Genomic DNA, 19,649 nt, shown 5'->3' with positions numbered 1-19,649 from the left:
GTATTGTATAAATGCTTTCAACTGAACTGAACAGCATCAGGAAAAAAAAAAAAAGAAAAGCTTAACATTGAGTATAACATTTTGAAAGCCAGCCTCTACCATTGCCTTGCATAAGAAGGGCCATCTAGACAGTACATAAATGGGAGAAACAAAACAGAACATTCTCCGGTTTTTAGTAAATTCAAGAAAGATTAAAAGAATACTGAATAATGCTTCTCTGCCCCACAGTAGCCTAAAAATCCTAATGCACATGATTTATCCAGAGTCCAAAGTTCAGGGGCTAGATTACTGAAAGATCCCTCATTTTAAAAATCACTATTTGTAGTAGTAAACCTTTGTCCCCAATCTGTAAATTATTAAAATAAGTAAATAATAAATTCCCAGGGTTTCCTCATTAGTTCTTCTTGTACATGCAAAGCTTTGTTTCCTTAGGTGCCTCATTTTCCAGTAGATGATGGTGCTGGCATTTTAATTTTTCCAAAAGCGTGCAGGGATTAAATGACTGTCAGCAAAATAATATCCTCCTACAGATTTCAGGTTAGCTGTTCCTGCCACATTCGCTCTGAGTTAAAGTGTGAGATCTTCAGTGGAGGGTAGAGTTCTTGCTCTAGAAGCTTCCCAGGTATCCATTCTTTTATTTTCTGTATAGTTCACTTTGTTTTCTAAGTTCTTATTTGGCCCGAGGCAGAAAATTTAGTATTGTGATTTCTAAGTAACAATTAAATTCAGTTATTTCTCAGTCATTTTAGTTTTGAAATTTAATCATTTTCAGCATGCTTCCTGCTTTGACTATTTTCTTGCCCTCCTTTTTCTTGGGATGGACTTTTAAATTTTAAGGGCTTATGCAACTGCTACCATGATGATTTGGGAGGGGGTTGATCTCATCCAGTTTAGTAGCAACCTAGATCAATACTTTCTATATAATTTGTCCTGTCTAGTTCTTAGTAAAACCTATGTATGTAAGTAAATGGCAGCCTGGATAGAATGGGGTGTTGTGTGGGCATCTACTCTGCTTCATGGCACTGGTGATCCCCTGAGCCCCATGCTTATCACCTCCCTTTTGAGGATGGTCCACAGAGGACCTGTTGGATATGCAACTCCTCATCCCAGGTGCAGGGCCACCTGCAGAGGTAACCGCACTCTCTCTCAGTCAGCATCCATGCCACAAGTGAGACTCACAGGAACTTTCAGACCCCCTTTTGTATTCCGCAGATGCCTTAGGTATCTCAGGAGGCTCTCTCACTCCTAGACATGCCACACCACCATCTCCACTGCACCGTCTTTTCCCATTTCCTTCGAGTGCAATAGACTCCTGACTTCCAGAAATCCTAGGTAGAAACCAGGGCCCAAGTTTCTTTTAATCTTGATTCTCTGCAAATACCTCTGCATCAATTTCCTAGAAACTTGGCTCAGAGGGTACGAAATAAGAGTAGGGTGACCAACTGCCATGGTTTGCCTGAGAATGGGAGGGTTCCTGGGATGCAGGACTTTCAGTTTCAAAACTGGGAAAGTGCTGGAATTGGTAGTCCTAGAAGAAAGCCTGTCCTCTCCAATGCACCTAACTCCCCCTTTCCCTTCCAAATTCTCCTCCTTCTTGTTCAGGGGATTTCTTAGCTATTGAGGGCTTTTCAGATTTCTTTTTCTCCTTTAAAATATTTTCTGACATTGGGACAATGATTTTCAGCTTAGAAGGAAGAACTTGACTTTTTTTTTTCCTTTCACCTTGGAAAATCCCTAAAGCAAATATAAATACTATTCTCCACCCCAGCTCCCTGTAGTTGCTAATTTGAGAGGGTCAGTAGGAAATCTGGAGGGATAAAAGAAAACAGTAATGTTTCACATATCATGGTAACATACATGCTTTCCTAAGCTTGTCCTACAGCCTTAGGCAGCTGCATGTTAAACAACTGCAAGCTGATTGCTTTACACAAATGCCTGGGGATAGGGCTTTTCCTACAGAGCAAGCTGGGTCAGGTCAAATAATGATAATGCCCTGCAAACGGGACTTTTTCAGGGAGCTGAGAGGCATGTCAAATAGTGACAGTGCTCTAGAAAGCTCCTGGCTTGCCACTTCCAGTGGCTGCAAGGCTGCGCTAGTTTTGACAGCCACCGTGATTTCAAGGCTTCTGGTTTTCTAGGCTACAGTAGAGCTGGAGAAAAGGCAAAGGGAATAAGCCAAGTTGAAAACCACAAACTCCACTATTTTAACTGAAGTTTACCAGTTTTTTCTTGGATAAACAATCAGATTGTTGCAAGCCTTTGGTTAATTTCTAAAGCACAGAAAAAGTTAACTTTGGCAAGTTTTCTAGCGTTTTTGTTGCTTTTATGGAATAACGGATTTATGGGAATCCTCACTGCCATTCTGGCTACCCTACTTAAATTTTAATCAGGGATATAAAGAATAGAGTTTGGACCTTAAGATCATGGACGTTGGAGTAACACAGGGCTGGAGATAAAAACCTAGCTCTTCTGCTTCCGAGGCACAGGAATTGGACAATCTCCCTCACCTCTACAAGCCTCATTTGCATACCTGTACAGTGGAGTTAATGATATCTACTCTATAAGATTGACACCTTCAGGCCACCATACTCTAACATTCTAACAGCTCCTCTTTTAGTAGAGCAATTGTTGAAAAAGAAAAATAAAGATAGGAAGAAATAATATTGTAAACTCTTCAGGGTGGCATCTCACTGTGAAATTGAATGTCCTTAAAAATGCCTCCTTTCTGTTGTTCCCAGTCCCCTCCCTCCTAAGTCGTTTGCAAGAGGGTATGGACATGGCAGTTTTTCATTTAATTTTCCAGAGTTCCTATCCAAGGGCTGAGCTTTTCAAACACCTTTGTGGGAGACAGCACTCTGGGCAACTCAGGGGCCAAGCAAGTGGGTCTAATATTAGCTCACGTATGTACCTTTCCTTTCAACGTAGGAACCTCATAGAGAATCTGCAAGAACATCCCCCTCAGGTTAGAGGGCTCTGCTTCACGAAGTGCTTCTCCTGAGTTTGGAGAATGTCTGATAGTTCTGAGTGAGTGGTAGCTTTAACTTAAAACCATGAACGTGTGTTGATACCCCAGCCTGAATCTCTTGTTTCACATTCTTTATTTTCAGATCCATAGATCTACCCGAAAACTGTAGGACTCCAGGATGCATGGAGTGGCATAGCCTACTGCTCCTTATATCAGTCAGTATTCAGTCAGAGAAACAGAACTACATCTTTATATCTATGTCTATATCTATATTATCTATCTATCTGCTTATCTATATAAATAATAAGAGATTTGCTTTTTTTAAAGGGATTTGACCTTATGCAATTGTGGGAGCTGGTGAGCACTCTCTGTCCCTGCATCTGATGTGGAAATTGAAATTCAGGTGATCAGGAAGGGAAGCTGGATGTGAAGTGGGAGACGAAAAGAACAAGATGAACCTACAGGCATGTGTTGGAGCCCACACGCATGGACTGATACCGTGTCATTTCTCAATACCTCTGGCCTTGATGGCATGGGCAGCTTGCAGAAGCTGGAGCCCCTCATGAGGGAGCTAAATATTTACACTGGACCCTGGAGTTAGAGATGAAGGAGATGCCAGGGAAGGTGGAGCAGTTGTAGACTCAGCCACTGCCTTATGCCAGTGAGGTAAGGTAGCAGATATGTGACAATAAAAGCAAGAAGGAGGGTCATCATATATGCAACTGTATATATGAACCACAAAAATTGTGGCTGCTTCACTCCTGCTCTCCAAATCTCACTTAAGAATCATTCTTATGGTCCATTCTAACTGGGAATTTTGGAAATGCAGGTCAGCCTAGCCAAGGTGACATATCTCAGTTACCACACTCCTATTTGGGGACTATGGTTCTTCCTCTAGACTCATTTTTCTGTTGTGAGCTCCAGTGCATGGGCAATGGACTCTCTCATTGTCTTCTCTTAAAGTAGATAGGCAGGCAGGGGACTGATTGACAAAACCAAGGAGTTGATATCTGCTCTATAATATTGACACCTTCATGCCTCAATACTCTGTCTCCTGCTTTTACTTTGTTTCTATACTAAACTGAGCTTTCAGGTCTCCTACCCTTACTCCCAAGTCCTTGCCCTCTGGGATGGGAGGGGAGGCATGGTTTCATCTGAGATGTGGACTTAGTCATTGTTACTGAAATCTGTAAAGTATTACCAGTGGAATTTCTTGGATGCAGTCTATCAGAAAATAGTCAATTTTCCCACAACCAAAGCAAAATTATGGACGATTTTATTTTCATGTCCTTTAAGGAGATATTTCAGATATACTTTACTTCCATGGCTTATGGGCCTTTAGACTTACTCAGCACTTTGTAAAGTCAATAAACATGAGAGAGACTAAGGCCCAGGCCTTGTGCAGATGATAAGGACCCTCCTTCCCTTTGTCCAGGCCAGCCCTTCTCCTGCACCTCTTGTCCACATCTTTCGGCACATGATCTAGGCTACCAGAATGATGACCAATGGAGGGACAGGCTTATTTTGCAGTGTATTTCACTCCCTGGCCTTGGCAATAGGTTTCATGGGCCTGATGAAAGGTAAACACTTTTTCTTTTTTTCCTGAAAGCTTGACTTTAAAAAATAGGAAGACGAGGGAGTAGGGGAAGTGAGAAGATGGTAAGTAAGCTAATTCCTCAACGTTCATAGAAGGAAGTCAATAGATGCTTTCTAAAGTTGAGCTATTATGAAATAAGATTTTTTTTGATATTTGTTTTATGGAGGCAATCACCAAAAATAACTAAAACCAAACATGGTTTCAAGCAATTTCTTCCAGAGAAAAGAAATGGGAATGTAGAGCAGGAGGTCCTGCTTTTCACTGTAATAGCCTCTGTCCAGTTTGAAATTCTTTTTTCTGTTTGAATGTATTGCTGATAATTAAAAAAATCAGTCAACCCAACTCTTCCAAGAAATCTCACACTATTTCACCTAGACATTTCATATGTATTTTGTTAATTATTGATGATAGGCTTTATTAGTGGAGATGGAACAAAAAAGACTGAACTGGTTTATTTCAGAGAATCTGTGCTCAGTTTGCTAAAGCTGCCAAAGAGCAAAATACCAGAAATGGGTTGGCTTTTACTATGGGGATTTATTAACTTACAATTTACAGTTCTTAGGCCATGAAAATGTCCAACTAAGGCATCAACAGGAAGATACCTGCACTTTGTAAACAGGCTACTGGCATCTGCGACACCTCTGCCATATGGGAAGGTGCATGGCTGGTGTCTGCTGGTCCTTTGCTCCTGGGTTTCCTTGCTTTCAGCTTCTGGTTCCTGTGGCCTCCTCTCTGAGCTTCTGTGGGTCCTCTCTTAGCTTCTCCAGGACTTTTCTCTCTAGGCTTTTTCCATCTTTTATCTTCTCATAAAGGACTCCAGTAAAAGGATTAAGACACAACTTGAATGGAGTGGGTCACATCTCAATTGAGATAACCTAACCAAAAGTTCCCACCGACAACAGATCTGCACCCATAGGAATGGATTAAAAGAACATGGCGTTTCCTGGGGTACATAACAGCTTCAAACCACCATAATCTGTGAATGCCCTTTTCAGCAATATAGGCAAAAGAATTCAGAAATTGTATTTTATACAGAATTAAAAAAATTTTTTAAATACAATGGATAAAAAGCAGAAAATACAGCTCTAAAGGATGCTTGGATATTACTGGAGCATGCTTTTTAAATCATTAATATAATTGTTACAGGGATTTTTGTAGTTTCCAAAGTGGTATTGAAGTACCTTTGCATGAATGTGGGGCTCTCACTGTGTATTTGGGCTGCCAGTGCCCTATTGTCCACAACGACTCTTCTCTGCTATGTAGAAATAAGTATAACCTTCCCATGCACTGGAATACACTACTATTTTCTCAAGGGATGCTATGTCTCCTTGATTGCTTTCCTGAATTTCTGGGCATTTTTGTTTCTGGGATCAGGCATAGCTTTGGCCAAGTTCTGTTCCTCACCAGGTATTGCATCCAGCCTTTCTATACCTGCTGCTCTGCTCCAGAGCTGCCAAAGAAATGCCTGGCACTGACTGGGCTGTAGATTGTGGGATTCTGAATTCTCATAATTTGAAGGAGGTGACTTTCCTTCAGATAGCCAGTACAATGTTGAAAATGGCCATATTCAGCCTCATTTCCCTGATTGGAATGGTGCTGCTGGTGAGCTGCGGGGAGAGAATATAAAGCAGTTTCAGAACACTTTTGGTGGTGAGTGTTTTGGTTTGCTAAAGCTTCCAGAAGGCAATATACCAGAAATAGGTTTTTTCAATGGGATTTTATTACATTACAAATTTATAGTTCTAAGCCCATGTCCAAATTAAGGCATCAAGAAGAGGATACCATCTCTGAGGAAAGGATGCTGGCATCTGGGTTCCTCTGTCACATGGGAAGGCACATGGCCAGTGTCTGCTGGTCCTTTTCTCCTGGTTCTGGTTTCAATGGCTGTCTCCAAATGTCTGGGTATTTCTCTCTCAGCTCTTGTGAGTCCTCGCTTGTTTCTCCTGGGGCATTTCTATCAAGCTCTCTGGGCTTTTATTATCTTTTATCCTCTTCACAAAGGACCCCAGTAAAGGATTAAGACCCACTTTGAATGGGCTGGGTCACATCTCAATTGAAATAGCCTCACCCAAATGTCCCCTCCTACAATAGGTCTGCTCCCACAAGAATGGATTAAAAGAACATGGTCTTGATGGAGATCTAAGATGGTGGAATAGAGAGGAGTGGAAGCTAGTTAGTCCCCTTGGAACAACAAATAAGCAACCAGGAACAGTTAATAAATAATCTGGAATAACTGCGGGGGGGAAAACATGACTGCCCACTCATCATATACCAGCCTGAATTGGGAGGAATGCCTGAGATCACAGCATAAAATCTGTAAGTAAAACCTGTGGATCCAAGCTGGGAGCCCCCTCCCCCCACAGCCTGAGCTACAAAGCCTTGTGGAGCCAAAGAGCAGCTCTCTCCCAGCAAGTGAATATAGCTCAGCTGAACTCCAACTGGGGTTTTAATTAACAAGTGTGGACTGCTCAATACTAATCCCCAATAAGCAGACAGAGGCTTTGGGTGAAGACTGATCTTGGAGAGCTGGACAGTGGCCACAGACTGGCTATAAAGGGGGCTTTCTGTTCCTGTTTCAGCTCAGTGGAGAAAGCCTCAGCCTTTCAGTTCCCAGCACTCTGACCCTGACAAGATAGCACAGGCAGAGAGAGACCACTGAAATGCTAATGACCTCTCCCTAGGGGGTCTATCTTCCCTAAGAGGAAAAGGGTGTGGCCCAGATCTATTACATGCCTTCAGAACCAGACCCCAGAGCCTGGGGGAAAACAGCCACAGATCACACCTCCTTACACCAGTCTGGAGTTACAGGCTGACAGGTGCTACCTGCTGGGCAGACAAGCACAGTGACCTGAGGCCTCACAAGGTGTACCAATTTTCTAAGACACACCCTCAGGGAAACTGGATGCTGTATAGTTCTTCCTTCTGGGACCAGAGCCTGTTTTGGTCTGGGAAAACCTGATTGGGGTAATCAAGGAAACCATGCCTAGACAACAGAAAATTACAACCTACACTAAGAGAAACAAAGTTATGGCCCAGTCAAAGGAACCCACTTACACTTCAACTGAGATACAGGAACTTAAACAACTAATAATAAGTCAATTCAAAAAGTTTAGGGAGGATATGGCAAAAATGATGGACCGTATAATGAAAACACTGGGTGTGCATAAGGTAGAAATTGAAAGTTTGAAAAACTAACTGGTAGAATCTATGGAAATGAAAGGCACAACACAAGAGATAAAAGACACAATGGAGACATACAACAGCAGATCTCAAGAGACAGAAGAAAATACTCAGGAACTGGAGAACAAGGCACCTGAAAGCCTATACACAAAAGAACAGGTAGAGAAAAGAATGGAAAAATATGAGCCAAGTCCCTGGGAACTTAAGGAGAAAATGAAAATGAAGAATGTACATGTCATTGGTTTCCCTGAAGGAGAAGAGAAGGGAAAAGGGGCAGAAGCAATAATAGAGGAAATAATCAATTAAAATTTCCTATCTCTTATGAAAGACATAAATTACAGATCCAAGAAGTGCAGTGTACCCCAAACAGAATAGATCAGAATAGGCCCACACCAAGACACTTAATAATCAGATTATCAAATGTCAAAGATAAAGAGAGAATCCTGAAAGCAGCAAGAGAAAAGTGATCCATCACATACAACAGAAGCTTGATAAGACTATGTGCAGATTTCTCAATAGAAACCATGGAGGCAAGAAGGAAGTGGGGTGATATATTTAAGATATTGAAAGAGAAAAACCACTAATCAAGAATCCTATATCCAGCAAAACTGCCCTTCAAATATAAGGGAGAGCTTAAAATATTCTCTGACAAACAGACAATGACAGAGTTTGTGAACAAAATACCTGCTCTACAGGAAACACTAAAGGAAGCACTGCAGACAGAAAGGAAAAGGCAGGAGTGAGAGGTTTGGAACACAATTTTGGGAGACAGTAGCACAGCAATGTAGGTATACTGAACAAAGATGACTGTGAGTATGGCTGAAAGAGGAAGGTTAGGACCATGTGGGACACCAGAACAACAGATGAAGGATAAAGACTGGGACTGTGTAACTCAGGGATACCTAGGGTGCTCAATGATTCTAATAAAAGGTACAAACATGTTTTTACATGAGGTAGAACAAATGAATGTCAACATTGCAAGGTGTTAAAAATAGGGTGGGATGGGGGGAAAATACAATCAATGTAAACTAGAGACTATAATTAACAGAAACATTGTATTATGCTTCCTTTAATACAACAAAGGCAATATAAAAAGCTAAATGCATACAGGGGAAGAGGAGAACGGGGAAGGATATGGGACTCCTGGCATTGGTGATATTGTCTGACTCTATTCTACTTTAGGTTAATGCTATCTTTCTTTTTGTTGCTTTCTAGCTGTAATGTTTTGTTGTTGTTGTTGTTGTTTTATTTCTCTCTTTCTCTTTTCTTTTTCTTTTGTCTCTCTGCCTTGTTTGACTCTTCCTCCTCTTTGGGGAAGAAATGGAGATGTCCTTATATAGATAGTGGCAATGGTGTTGAATAAATAAATACATGACTATACAAGGAACCAATGATTATTTACTTAGGATGGAATTTATGGTGTGTAAACAAAACCATCTTAACAGAAAGGGGTTGATGAAGGAAGCTTGAGGGCACTACGTTGGGTGAAATAAGATAGACACATAAAGGCAAATATTGCAGGATCTCACTGATAGGAACTAATTATAATATGTAAACTCATAGTCATGAAATACAAGTTACCAGGATATAGAATAAGGCTAAAGAAGGGGGAGTGTTTGCTTATTATGAACAGAATGTTCAGCTAGGGTGAACTTAAACATTTGGAAATGGACAGGGGTGATGGTAGCATGTTGTGAAAATAACAGTGCTGAAAGGTGTGTGAAGGTGGTGGAAAGGGTAAGCTCAGAGTCACGTATATCACCAGAAGGAAAGTTGGAGGTTAAAAGATGGGAATGTATAAAACAGTGAATCTTGTGGTGGGCAATGTCTGTGATTAACTATAGAAATATTAGAAATCTCTCTCAAGAACTAGAACAAATGTACGGCACTATAACTAGAAGTTAATAATACAGAGGCATATAGGAAAAAAATATATACCTATTGCAAACTATATACTACAGTTAATAGTATTTTAACATTCTTTCATCAACAGTAACAAATGTACTATACCAAAACTATGAATCAATAATGGAGGGGGGTTGGTTAGGGTTGTGGGAGGATTTGAGTCTCCTTTTTTTGTCTTTATTTCTTTTCTGGAGTAATGAAAATGTTCTAAAAATTGAAAAATAAATTAATTGTGGTGATGGATGCACAGCTGTATGATGGTACCATGGGCAATTGATTGTACACTTTGGATCTTTGGATAGTTGTATGGTATCTGAACAATCTCAATTAAAATATATATATATATATATATATATATATATATATATATATAAAATGGTTAAAAAAAAAAAGGAACATGGTCTTTTGTGGGGTACTGTGCTGGTTTGAGTATATTATGTCCCCCAAAATGCCACTACCTTTGACATAATCTTGTGTGGGCAGACATATCAGTGTTGATTAGATTGTAATTCTTGGACTGTTTCCATGGAGATGCACCCCACCCAACTGTGGGTGATGACTCTGATTGGATAGTTTCTGTGGAGGTATGGCCCTGCCCATTCAGCATGGGCCTTGATGAGTTTACTGGAGCACTATATAAGATCGGACAGAAGAAGCGAACTTGCTACAGCCAAGAGGGACACTTTGAAGAATGCATAGAAGCTGAGAGAGTAGCTGCAGATGAGAGACATTTTGAAGACAGCCATTGAAAGCAGACTCTTGCACCGGAGAAGCTAAGAGAGGACAAACACCCCAAGAGCAACTAAGACATTTTTGAGGAACTGCAACCTAGAGAGGAACGTCCTGGGAGGAAGCCATTTTGAAATCAGAACTTTGGAGCAGATGCCAGCACATGCCTTCTCAGCTAACAGAGGTTTTCCAGAAGCCATTGGCCATCCTCCAGTGAAGGTACCCGATGGTTGGTGCATTACCTTGGACACTTTATGGCCTTAACACTGTAACTGTGTAACAAAATAAACCCCCTTTATAAAAGCCAATCCATTTCTGGTGTTTTGCATTCCGGCAGCATTAGCAAACTAGAACAGGTGCCTAACAGCTCCAAAGCAGCACAGTGAGTTTCCAGACACCTCCCAGATTTTAGAAGCCTTCTTCCAAGGACATTTTGTGTATGCAGATGGGGGAAGATATATATACACACACACACACACACACACACACACACACACACATATATATATATGTATATGTATATGTATATGTATATATGTATATATTTGTATATACATGTATATGGCAGGTAATGAACAATCCAGTGAGGAAAAAATCTCTTAAGCCATTACTTATTGCATGTATAGGAAATGTATATCTTTTATTGTATTTGGAACTGTATGTTAAATAAATGATTTAGTGCTTTTTGTGTGTGACTTTCTGAGTCAGGTCAGAATATGCCAGCTTTGCTCTTACTATTTTTTTTCATATACTCAAAAGTACCTATTTGATTGAACATTTTCTCTTTTTCTGCTTTCTTTTCTTGGCCCAAAGATATGGAACCACCATGTTAATCTATTTCCTGTCTGTTAATGTATGAATACTCTGGTTGTGTAAACAGTCTCCTCCTATGAAGCTAATGTGAATCTAGGAATGATCCTATACCAGCCTGTGTTTGGGTTGTGGGTGGGTGGATTGGGCTCTTATAATTAGGCTATTTGCTTATTCTAATTATTTCATATCAGTGAGATCATACAATATTTGTCCTTTTGTGTCTGGCTTATTTCGCTCAACATGATGTCTTCAAGGTTCATCCATGTTGCATGTATCAGGACTTCATTCCTTTTTACAGCTGAATAATATTCCATTGTATGTACACACCACATTTTGTTATCCTTTCATCGGTTGATGGACACTTGGATTGCTTCCATCTTTTGGCAACTGTGAATGTTGCTGCTATGAATATCAGTGTGCAAATACTCTATTCAAGTCCCTGCATTTAATTCTTTTGGGTATATATTGAATAGTGGGTCATATGGTAATTCTATATTTAGCTTTCTAAGGAACTGCCAAACTGTCTTCCACAGCGGCTGCACCACTTTACATTGCCACCAGCAATGAATGAGTGCCCCTATTTCTCTGCATCCTTTCCAGCACTTGTGATTTTCCAGTTTTTTGAATAATAGCCATTGTAATGGGTGTGAAATGGGATCTCACTGTGGTTTTGATATGCATTTCTCTGATGGCTCATAATGTTGAGCATCTTTTTATGTGCTTTCTGGCCATTTGTGCATCTTCTTAGAAGAGATGTCTATTCAAATCTTTTACCCATTTTAAAAATTGGGTTGTTTGTCTTTTTGTTGCTAAGTTGAAGGATTTCCTCATATTTTCTGGATTTTAAACCCTTTTCAGATATGTGGTTTCCAAATATTTTCTCCCAATGTATAGGTTGTTGCTTTATTTTAATGATAAAGTCTTTCAAGGCACAAAAGTTTTCAATTTTGATGAGTCCCTTTTATCTATTTGATCTTTTGTTGCTAGTGCTTTGGGTGTAAAGTCTAAGAAACCATTCCCTAACATAAGGCCCTGAAGATGCTTCCTTACATTTTCTTCTAGAAGTTTGATGGTCTTTGATCCATTTTGAGTTGATTTTTGTATAAAGTATGAGGTAGGGGTCCTCTTTCTTTCTTAACTATTTTTGAAGGGAAGAGACTCAGATATTCTAGACACTCAGAGGCTGTATTTAATAGCCTACCCTTCAGTGTTAGTACAAAAGATTTTCTCTCTTCATTTTCAAAGTCAATCTCCTATAGCCTTTCTCTCCCATCTCCTCAGGGACCATTCACATTCATTTATTCCATTTTTCTCAACTTCAACCTCTCTACCAGTTCTCTTCCTTAACATTTAAATATGAACCAGACTCTTCTACAAACTTTTCTTTCAATCTTAGGACCTCCTGTAGTCACTGATATGCCTATCATTTGTGAAATCAGTCAATAAATAAGCATCTTTTCAAACACTGATTATTTTTAAAACCCTGTCTTAATGCCTTAAGATGAATAAGATGTATTCTTTAAATCTTTACATCAAGAGGCTTCTAATCTAGTAGGAGATACCCATATTTTGATCTGACCTGTGCTGCTTACCAGCTGTGGCAAATATTTTCACCTATCTGGACTTATTATTTTTTTTTGATCTGCAATGTAGATATTATGGCTCAAAATCACCATAATGCTATATCTGATAAAGAAGTAATGGCATTCTTTGTTGCTCAGATGTGGCTCGCTCTCTCTAGCTAAGCCAACTTGGCAGGTGAAATCACTGCCCTCCCCGCTACGTGGGATCAGACACCCAGGGGAGTGAATCTCCCTGGCAACGTGGAATATGACTCCCAGGGAGGAATCTAGACCGGCATAGTGGGATGGAGAACATCTTCTTGACCAAAAGAGGGATGTGAAAGGAAATGAAATAAGCTTCAGTGGCAAAGAGATTTCGAAAGGAGCTGAGAGGTCACTCTGGTTGGCACTCTTACACACAATATAGACAACCCTTTTTAGGTTCTAATGAATTGGAATAGCTAGCAGGAAATACCTGAAACTATCCAACTACAACCCAGAATCCTTGAATCTTGAAGACGATTGTATAACAATGTAGCTTATGAGGGGTGACAATGTGATTGGGAAAGCCATATGGACCACACTCCCCTTTGTCCAGTGTATGGATGGATGAATAGAAAAATGGGGGCAAAAAAAGGCACCCAGTGTTCTTTTTTACTTTAATTGTTCTTTTTCACTTTAATTTTTATTCTTATCATTTTGGTGTGTGTGGTAATGAAAATGTTCAAAAATTAATTTTGGTGATGAATGCACAACTATATAATGGTACTGTGAACAACTGAATGTACGCTTTCTATGACTGCTTGATATATGGCTATATCTCAATAAAATTGAATTAAAAAAAGAAAAAAGAAAAAAAAAGAAGTAATGGCATGATAGTATTAATAATTTGCCACTAGGGAACAATAAAATCACTACAGAAATTCAGTAGAAGTAAGGATCACTTTTCACTATGTCATCAAGTGGAAAAGGTGCAATTTGAAATGAATCAAAAACATTCAAGCCATAGAGGAGTATGAGTGAAGTTGTGTAGTCCAGGAGTGTGCAGGGCACATTAAAGACAATGGCGCAAATAATCTTGGGTGACTGCCACAGGGCTTCCATCTGATAGTCTTGATAATAGATATGATCCCTAAGAGAAGTACATAGAGACAGGAAGAACAAAAGAGGATAGGATTGGAAACATCTGAATGAAGAATGCCAAAATTTAGGTGGTAGGAGGAGAAAGAAGATCCAGTGAAGAAGCCACAGGAGGTAGAGAGAATTATAAAGGAAAACTACCATGTGTTCAATAAGGAGGGAGTAATCAACATAGGTAAGTGCTGCAGAGGTAGAGGAGTGTGAGGACTGATCAAAAGACATTTCACTGACTAAGTAAGAAGTCACTGGTAAAATTCAAGCACGATAAAGAGGAAGTCAGTTTGCACTGAGTTAAAAAGCAAGGTATTCTTGAGGAAAGAAAGGTGTAAGAAGAGATTGCTTTCTTATATGGTTTGTGATTAAATGGGTGACTGCAATTTGAGGGGTTAGAATGAGGAAAACTCTCTCTCCATCTCTCTTTCTCTTTGAAGGATAGAAGAGATCTCTCTGGCTTCTATCTGAGCTAATTTCACTTTGTTCCAATGCCAGAGATGTTTCTTTATTAGTTAATTATTGTCTGCTGAAAATAGATTTACAAAATTTACTAACCTATAAACTTTTATAGAATTCTTCACAAGCTGCTGGCAGTGAAAAAAAAAGCTGCAGGAATTTCCGTGTGTGGTTGTTGATTTACTAAGTAAATTCTAAGTCAAACCAAGTTCCAAGTAACAATTTTAACCTGTAAAATGGTGATTTGTAGGCAGTTGACTTTGCAGAGTATAGAAATACTGATCTTTTAAATTCAAGACTCTGGGATATTCACTACCTGTCTGGCTAATATAACCCCTTATCGTAAATTAAATTCTAATCTCTACTTCCAGTATAAGTCCCAGAGGAAAGAGTGGTTAATCTAGAAAGCTGCCCTGATGCTTGTTCCAAAGCTTTAACTGATAACCACAGTTATTAATAACAATTTCTTAAGCACTTATTAGATGTTAGGCACAGTGATTGGAATTTTGTTGTTCAATCTATATTTTCCATTTGCCCTTATATATAGGTAAGGAAAGCCTATAAATTGTCCAGAAGCCTGCAACTAGTAAGTGATGCAGGTGGAGTTTAAATTAGAGATCGTTCAGCTCATATTAGTTCCCCCTTGGACATTGCACTCAACCCCTGGGCAGATGCGAAGAAAGTTGATGTATATCAAAGGATAGATATTTATTAGTCAGGGGTGGTTTTACAAAAGTCTTCACACATTATAAATCCACATAAAAGAAAAGAGGAAATTACCAGAAGAATAATGCTGTGAGTTGATTATTGATCAACCTATCTTCAGGAACATCAAGAATTAGGGAATCTCTAGGACTTAGAAAACAAGAGTTCTGAGCCTCTCCTCTGTTTTGCCACCATTGCTTTTTTCCCAATTCTCTTAGTCTCAATGATTTTTGCTTCAAATTCTTGAGACAAATTTTCTTGCATACTGACAAAGATTTGGCTTCCTGTGAGTAAGATATCTGAACTTGTCTCCTTCATCAGTGGTCTGGACCTGGGATCACATTGTACACACACAGCTACAGAGGTTGTTCTAGTTTGCAAATGCTGCCAGGATGCAAAACACCAGAAATGGATTGGCTCTTATAACAGGGGAGTTATTTGATAACAAAGTTACAGTCTTAAGGCCATAAGGTGTCCATCAACAAAGGGTACCTTCACTGGAGAAAGGCTATTGGCATCCGGAAAACCTCTGTTAGCTGGGAAGGCACATGGCTGGCATCTACTTGCTCCCAGGTTGCGTTTCAAAATGGCATTCTCCAAAATGTCTGCTTCAGCTTCCAATGGCCATCTTCAAAATGTCTGTCTCAGCTACATCTCACTATGAGCTCCTTCTGTCTGAGCTTATATAGTGCTCGAGTAAACTAATCAAGGCCCAAGCTGAATGGGTGGGGCCACACCTCCATGGAAATTATCCAATCAGAGTTATCACCTACAGTTGGGTGGGTCACATCTCCATGAACACTGAACCAATAGGTTCCAACCCAATCCACACTAATACATCTGCCCCACAAGAATGCATTAGAGACTATGGCTTTTTCTGGGGGACATAATATATACAAACCAGCACAGAGGTTCAATCCTTTGTGTCAGGGAGGAATTCTCAGAGAATGGCAAAATTGGGCAAAACAGTGTGAGAAATGGGGCAATATTTGAAAATGAAACTATCCTGGAAAATTCATTGCATATGATGCTAAATTATAATTTTTTTTCTCTTTTGCACTTAAAATTGGCAGAAAGGGATTGCAAAGAGTCTACAGGCAGAGAGAATTTATGAGTGACTCTTTCACTCTTTTCAATATATTCTATAAAAGTGTATAACTGGACAATTTTGCTAGCCAGGGAGAATTTCCTTTTTTATCTTTGCAGAAGAAATAATGATTTTTCTTTTCTGAGAACTGAAGGAAGAGTTGGGGCCGATGAGGCAATTAGAAAAGGAAAGAACATTTCAGGTAAGATAATAGTATGTTCAAGGGCCTTATGGCAAAGAAGAGACATACATTTTTGTCGAAATGAGCAAAGGCCATTGTGGCCATTGCACAGATAGCAAAGGGGACCATCAAATTGTCATATAACACGTTCCCACAACACCACGTCTCTTTTCATATGGGCACTTACCATAATCACTCTTAACTTTCATTTGTGTGATTATTTAATTAATGTGTAGCTCCCCTTCTTGATGCTAAACTTCATTTGTTTTTGCTCACTATTGTCTTACTACCCAAACTCAGTGCCTAGTACCTAAAATATGAGGCTGAAGACACAGGCTGGCGGTAAACCATACAAGACCCTGTCGGCTGAGCTAATGATTTTGGTCTTAATTCTAAGAACAGTGGGAAAGTTGACATGATCAAGGTCAGATTTACTTTAAGAAAATATATCCTTCTGTTGTATGAAGAGCAGACTTGAAAGGAGCATAAGTAAAACTGGGTAGACCAATCAGAAGGCTACTACAGTGGTCTAGGCAGAGATGATGGTACCATGAAAAAGAGTGGTAACCATGGAGGCAGAGACAAGAGGATAGATCTGAGAGATATTTATGGATAAAAGTTGCCTAGATTTCGTGGTTAGTTTAATACAGAGAGGAGGGATATGGAGGTGTTGTGAATCATCCCTAGATTTCTGACTTCTGTAATTGATTTGGATTATGGTTCCATTTCTGTGATAGGGAACCCAGATGATTGGTGATGCATGGAAGATCATTTTTGAGAGGATTTAAATATGCTGAGAAGTGCTTTTGAGATATCTACCTACAGATATAGAATGTGCAGTTGGATATTCAAGTCTGGGGTTCTGAGGTGAGGACTGAACCGGTGATATAAAATCAGTGGTCAATGGCACTTAAAAAGTACTGGGAGCTTCAGGCATGGAGGGGACTGACTAGGGAGAGGGTATAGAATGAGAAGGCGGCTTAGGGCTGAATCTTGAAGAATTTTAATATATAGTGCTGGTGATAGAAAGATGAACCAGTAAAGGAAGGGCCAGTCATAAAGTGAATAGGAAAAAATGAGTAATTATTGTGTCATGAGGACAAGGAAGAGGTTTCAAAAATGCAGGTATATGCAAACAGAGTTAAGGGCTGTTAGAGAAGAGTGCAGGTAGTTTAGGTTTGAACTTTTGGTATAAAGAACAATGAAGGCATTGTATCTATTTTTTCTGGCTTTTTTTTTTGTCCACGAAACTGAATTTGAGTCTGCATAGAGGGTGGGGAGGTGGAGAGGATTGAAGGTGGATGGAATGAAGAGATTTTGAAATATCAATGGAGAGAATAAAAGAGCAGTTAAATAGAGTAAATTGAAGGCCTATTTTAATTTGTTGGCCATGGATTTATGGCAGAACCAGTTTTCCATGTTGTGTCACCTACTGAAACAACATACTCTAGCAGATAGCTGAGTACTTCGAGTTTGAGGTTTTGGGAAATGTGAACTACAAGAAGTATACGGCACAACAATTTTGGCAAGACTGTTATCGAAATGGTGCATAATGGAATCCAAGCTGTGTAATGAGAAAAGTAAAGAAAGTTATTTTACTAAAGTGTCTGTCTCTTTCTCCTCTCTCAGTTACATTAGCAAGGCCCTTTTAGGTTAATCTATTTGTTGAGATGGTAGCTGTTGTACTTCAGTGTCCACTAGTCAGCTCTTCTGTTTCTGCCTATGACCTCTCCTCCTTATTTTGGGAAAAGCGTGGGTATTTCTAGACTAGCTTGGAAGACTGTCTTCTAATCCTGTTACTGGAGGAAAGTTCTTAAGTAAGGGAGATCCCATCCTCTCCACCAACTGCCCGGTGGATAAAATACTGTTGCAATGCAACACATTCACAGCTCTGGCTCAAAGCTGGTCCCAGCTACAGACTGCACATTGTAAAATGATTGGTATACCAACCAGTCCAGGATCAAGAGTATTCCAGTGATCGCCTATCTTATGCCTCCCTGGATTCCTAAATTCCATGGCAAGACTAATTCCCTGGTTCATGGTTCCTAGCACTACAAAAAGTCAATACCACATAGGTGTCAGAATCCTTTTTCAGCTATCTAATTGGATGCTGAGGCACTGTGCCAGCTAACCAATATATTACAGAACTTTTTCTTCAACATAGTGGTCTTTGAGTGAGATTTCCACTTTGTTTCCTCTTTACCTACCACCTTGGATGTCTATGTCCTCTTCGAAAATCAACATCAGAGAGTGATATCAAGCACAGTATGCTTTGTCAAGGATACAACCTCTAGTAGCTTGTTTCTGGGAGGGCCACCATCAATTCCTTCCTTCCTTTTGTTGTGCCATGGAAAGACTGATTCTACTTCTTCTTTCCCTTTGAATCTGGGCTGGACTTAAAGACTTGCTTGACCAATGGAATGGAGCAAAAACGACATGCTGGAACTTTAAAGGAAAGGTTATAAGGAGCTTGGAAGCTTCTGAGTAGGGTGTTGTAATAACCCCTGGTTCTTATAACTTTCACTCTGGAGGAAGTCAGCTGCCAACAACCCTGAGAATGCTGTAACATAAGAAAGCTCAAGCTAGCCACAGGGAGAGAATGATGGACTTATCCATCCAGCCTCAGCTATTCCAGACATCCCAGCCCAAGTGCCAGTCATATGAGTTGAGAAGCCATCTTGGACGTGAACATAATAAAATGGCAATTGGTTTATACTACTAAATTTTGAGGTGGTTTATTAATGCAGCAATCAATAACTGGGGAAAAACAAACAACAACAAACAAAACACCTTTCTGGATTTGGTTGAAGAACTTCTAGCAGGTTTAATAAAGTTCTGTTGAAAATTTCCTATAAGGTGATCATTTGAGATAGTTCTAATAATGAGCCACTTTCAGATTATTTCCCCTGTTTTAAATGTGGATAATTGTTTCCTATAACAACCATATCAATTTTTGATCCAATATAACCCATTTTTTAAAACATTCCAGCTCTAAAAAATCAATAATAATACTCAAAGAGTTTGTTGGCTAAATTATTATTAGGTCTGCTGCTTTGGTGGGTAAGTTTTCTGTCTAAATGCATCCTGGCATGTGTTGAACTCTGTCTGCACAGCCCCTGCATCTTTTATCAGAAGTCTAGAGCTTTAATTGGATCTCACACTCATTCTCTCCCCTGGTGTCCAGTGTTATTAGGCATCATCCTCACTTCCTGTGGTGGTATTTCTGAAACCAGCACTTCCACAGACAATCTGTGGGAAATTGATACACTTTACACATTATTTCATTAATTAGTGATAGTTACTGCCATTCCTGGAGCTCTTTTGCTTTAATTGAG

Source organism: Choloepus didactylus, chromosome 14 (genome assembly GCF_015220235.1).
Source record: "Choloepus didactylus isolate mChoDid1 chromosome 14, mChoDid1.pri, whole genome shotgun sequence".
Taxonomy (NCBI): Eukaryota; Metazoa; Chordata; class Mammalia; order Pilosa; family Megalonychidae; genus Choloepus; species Choloepus didactylus.
This window is presented reverse-complemented; position numbering follows the sequence as displayed.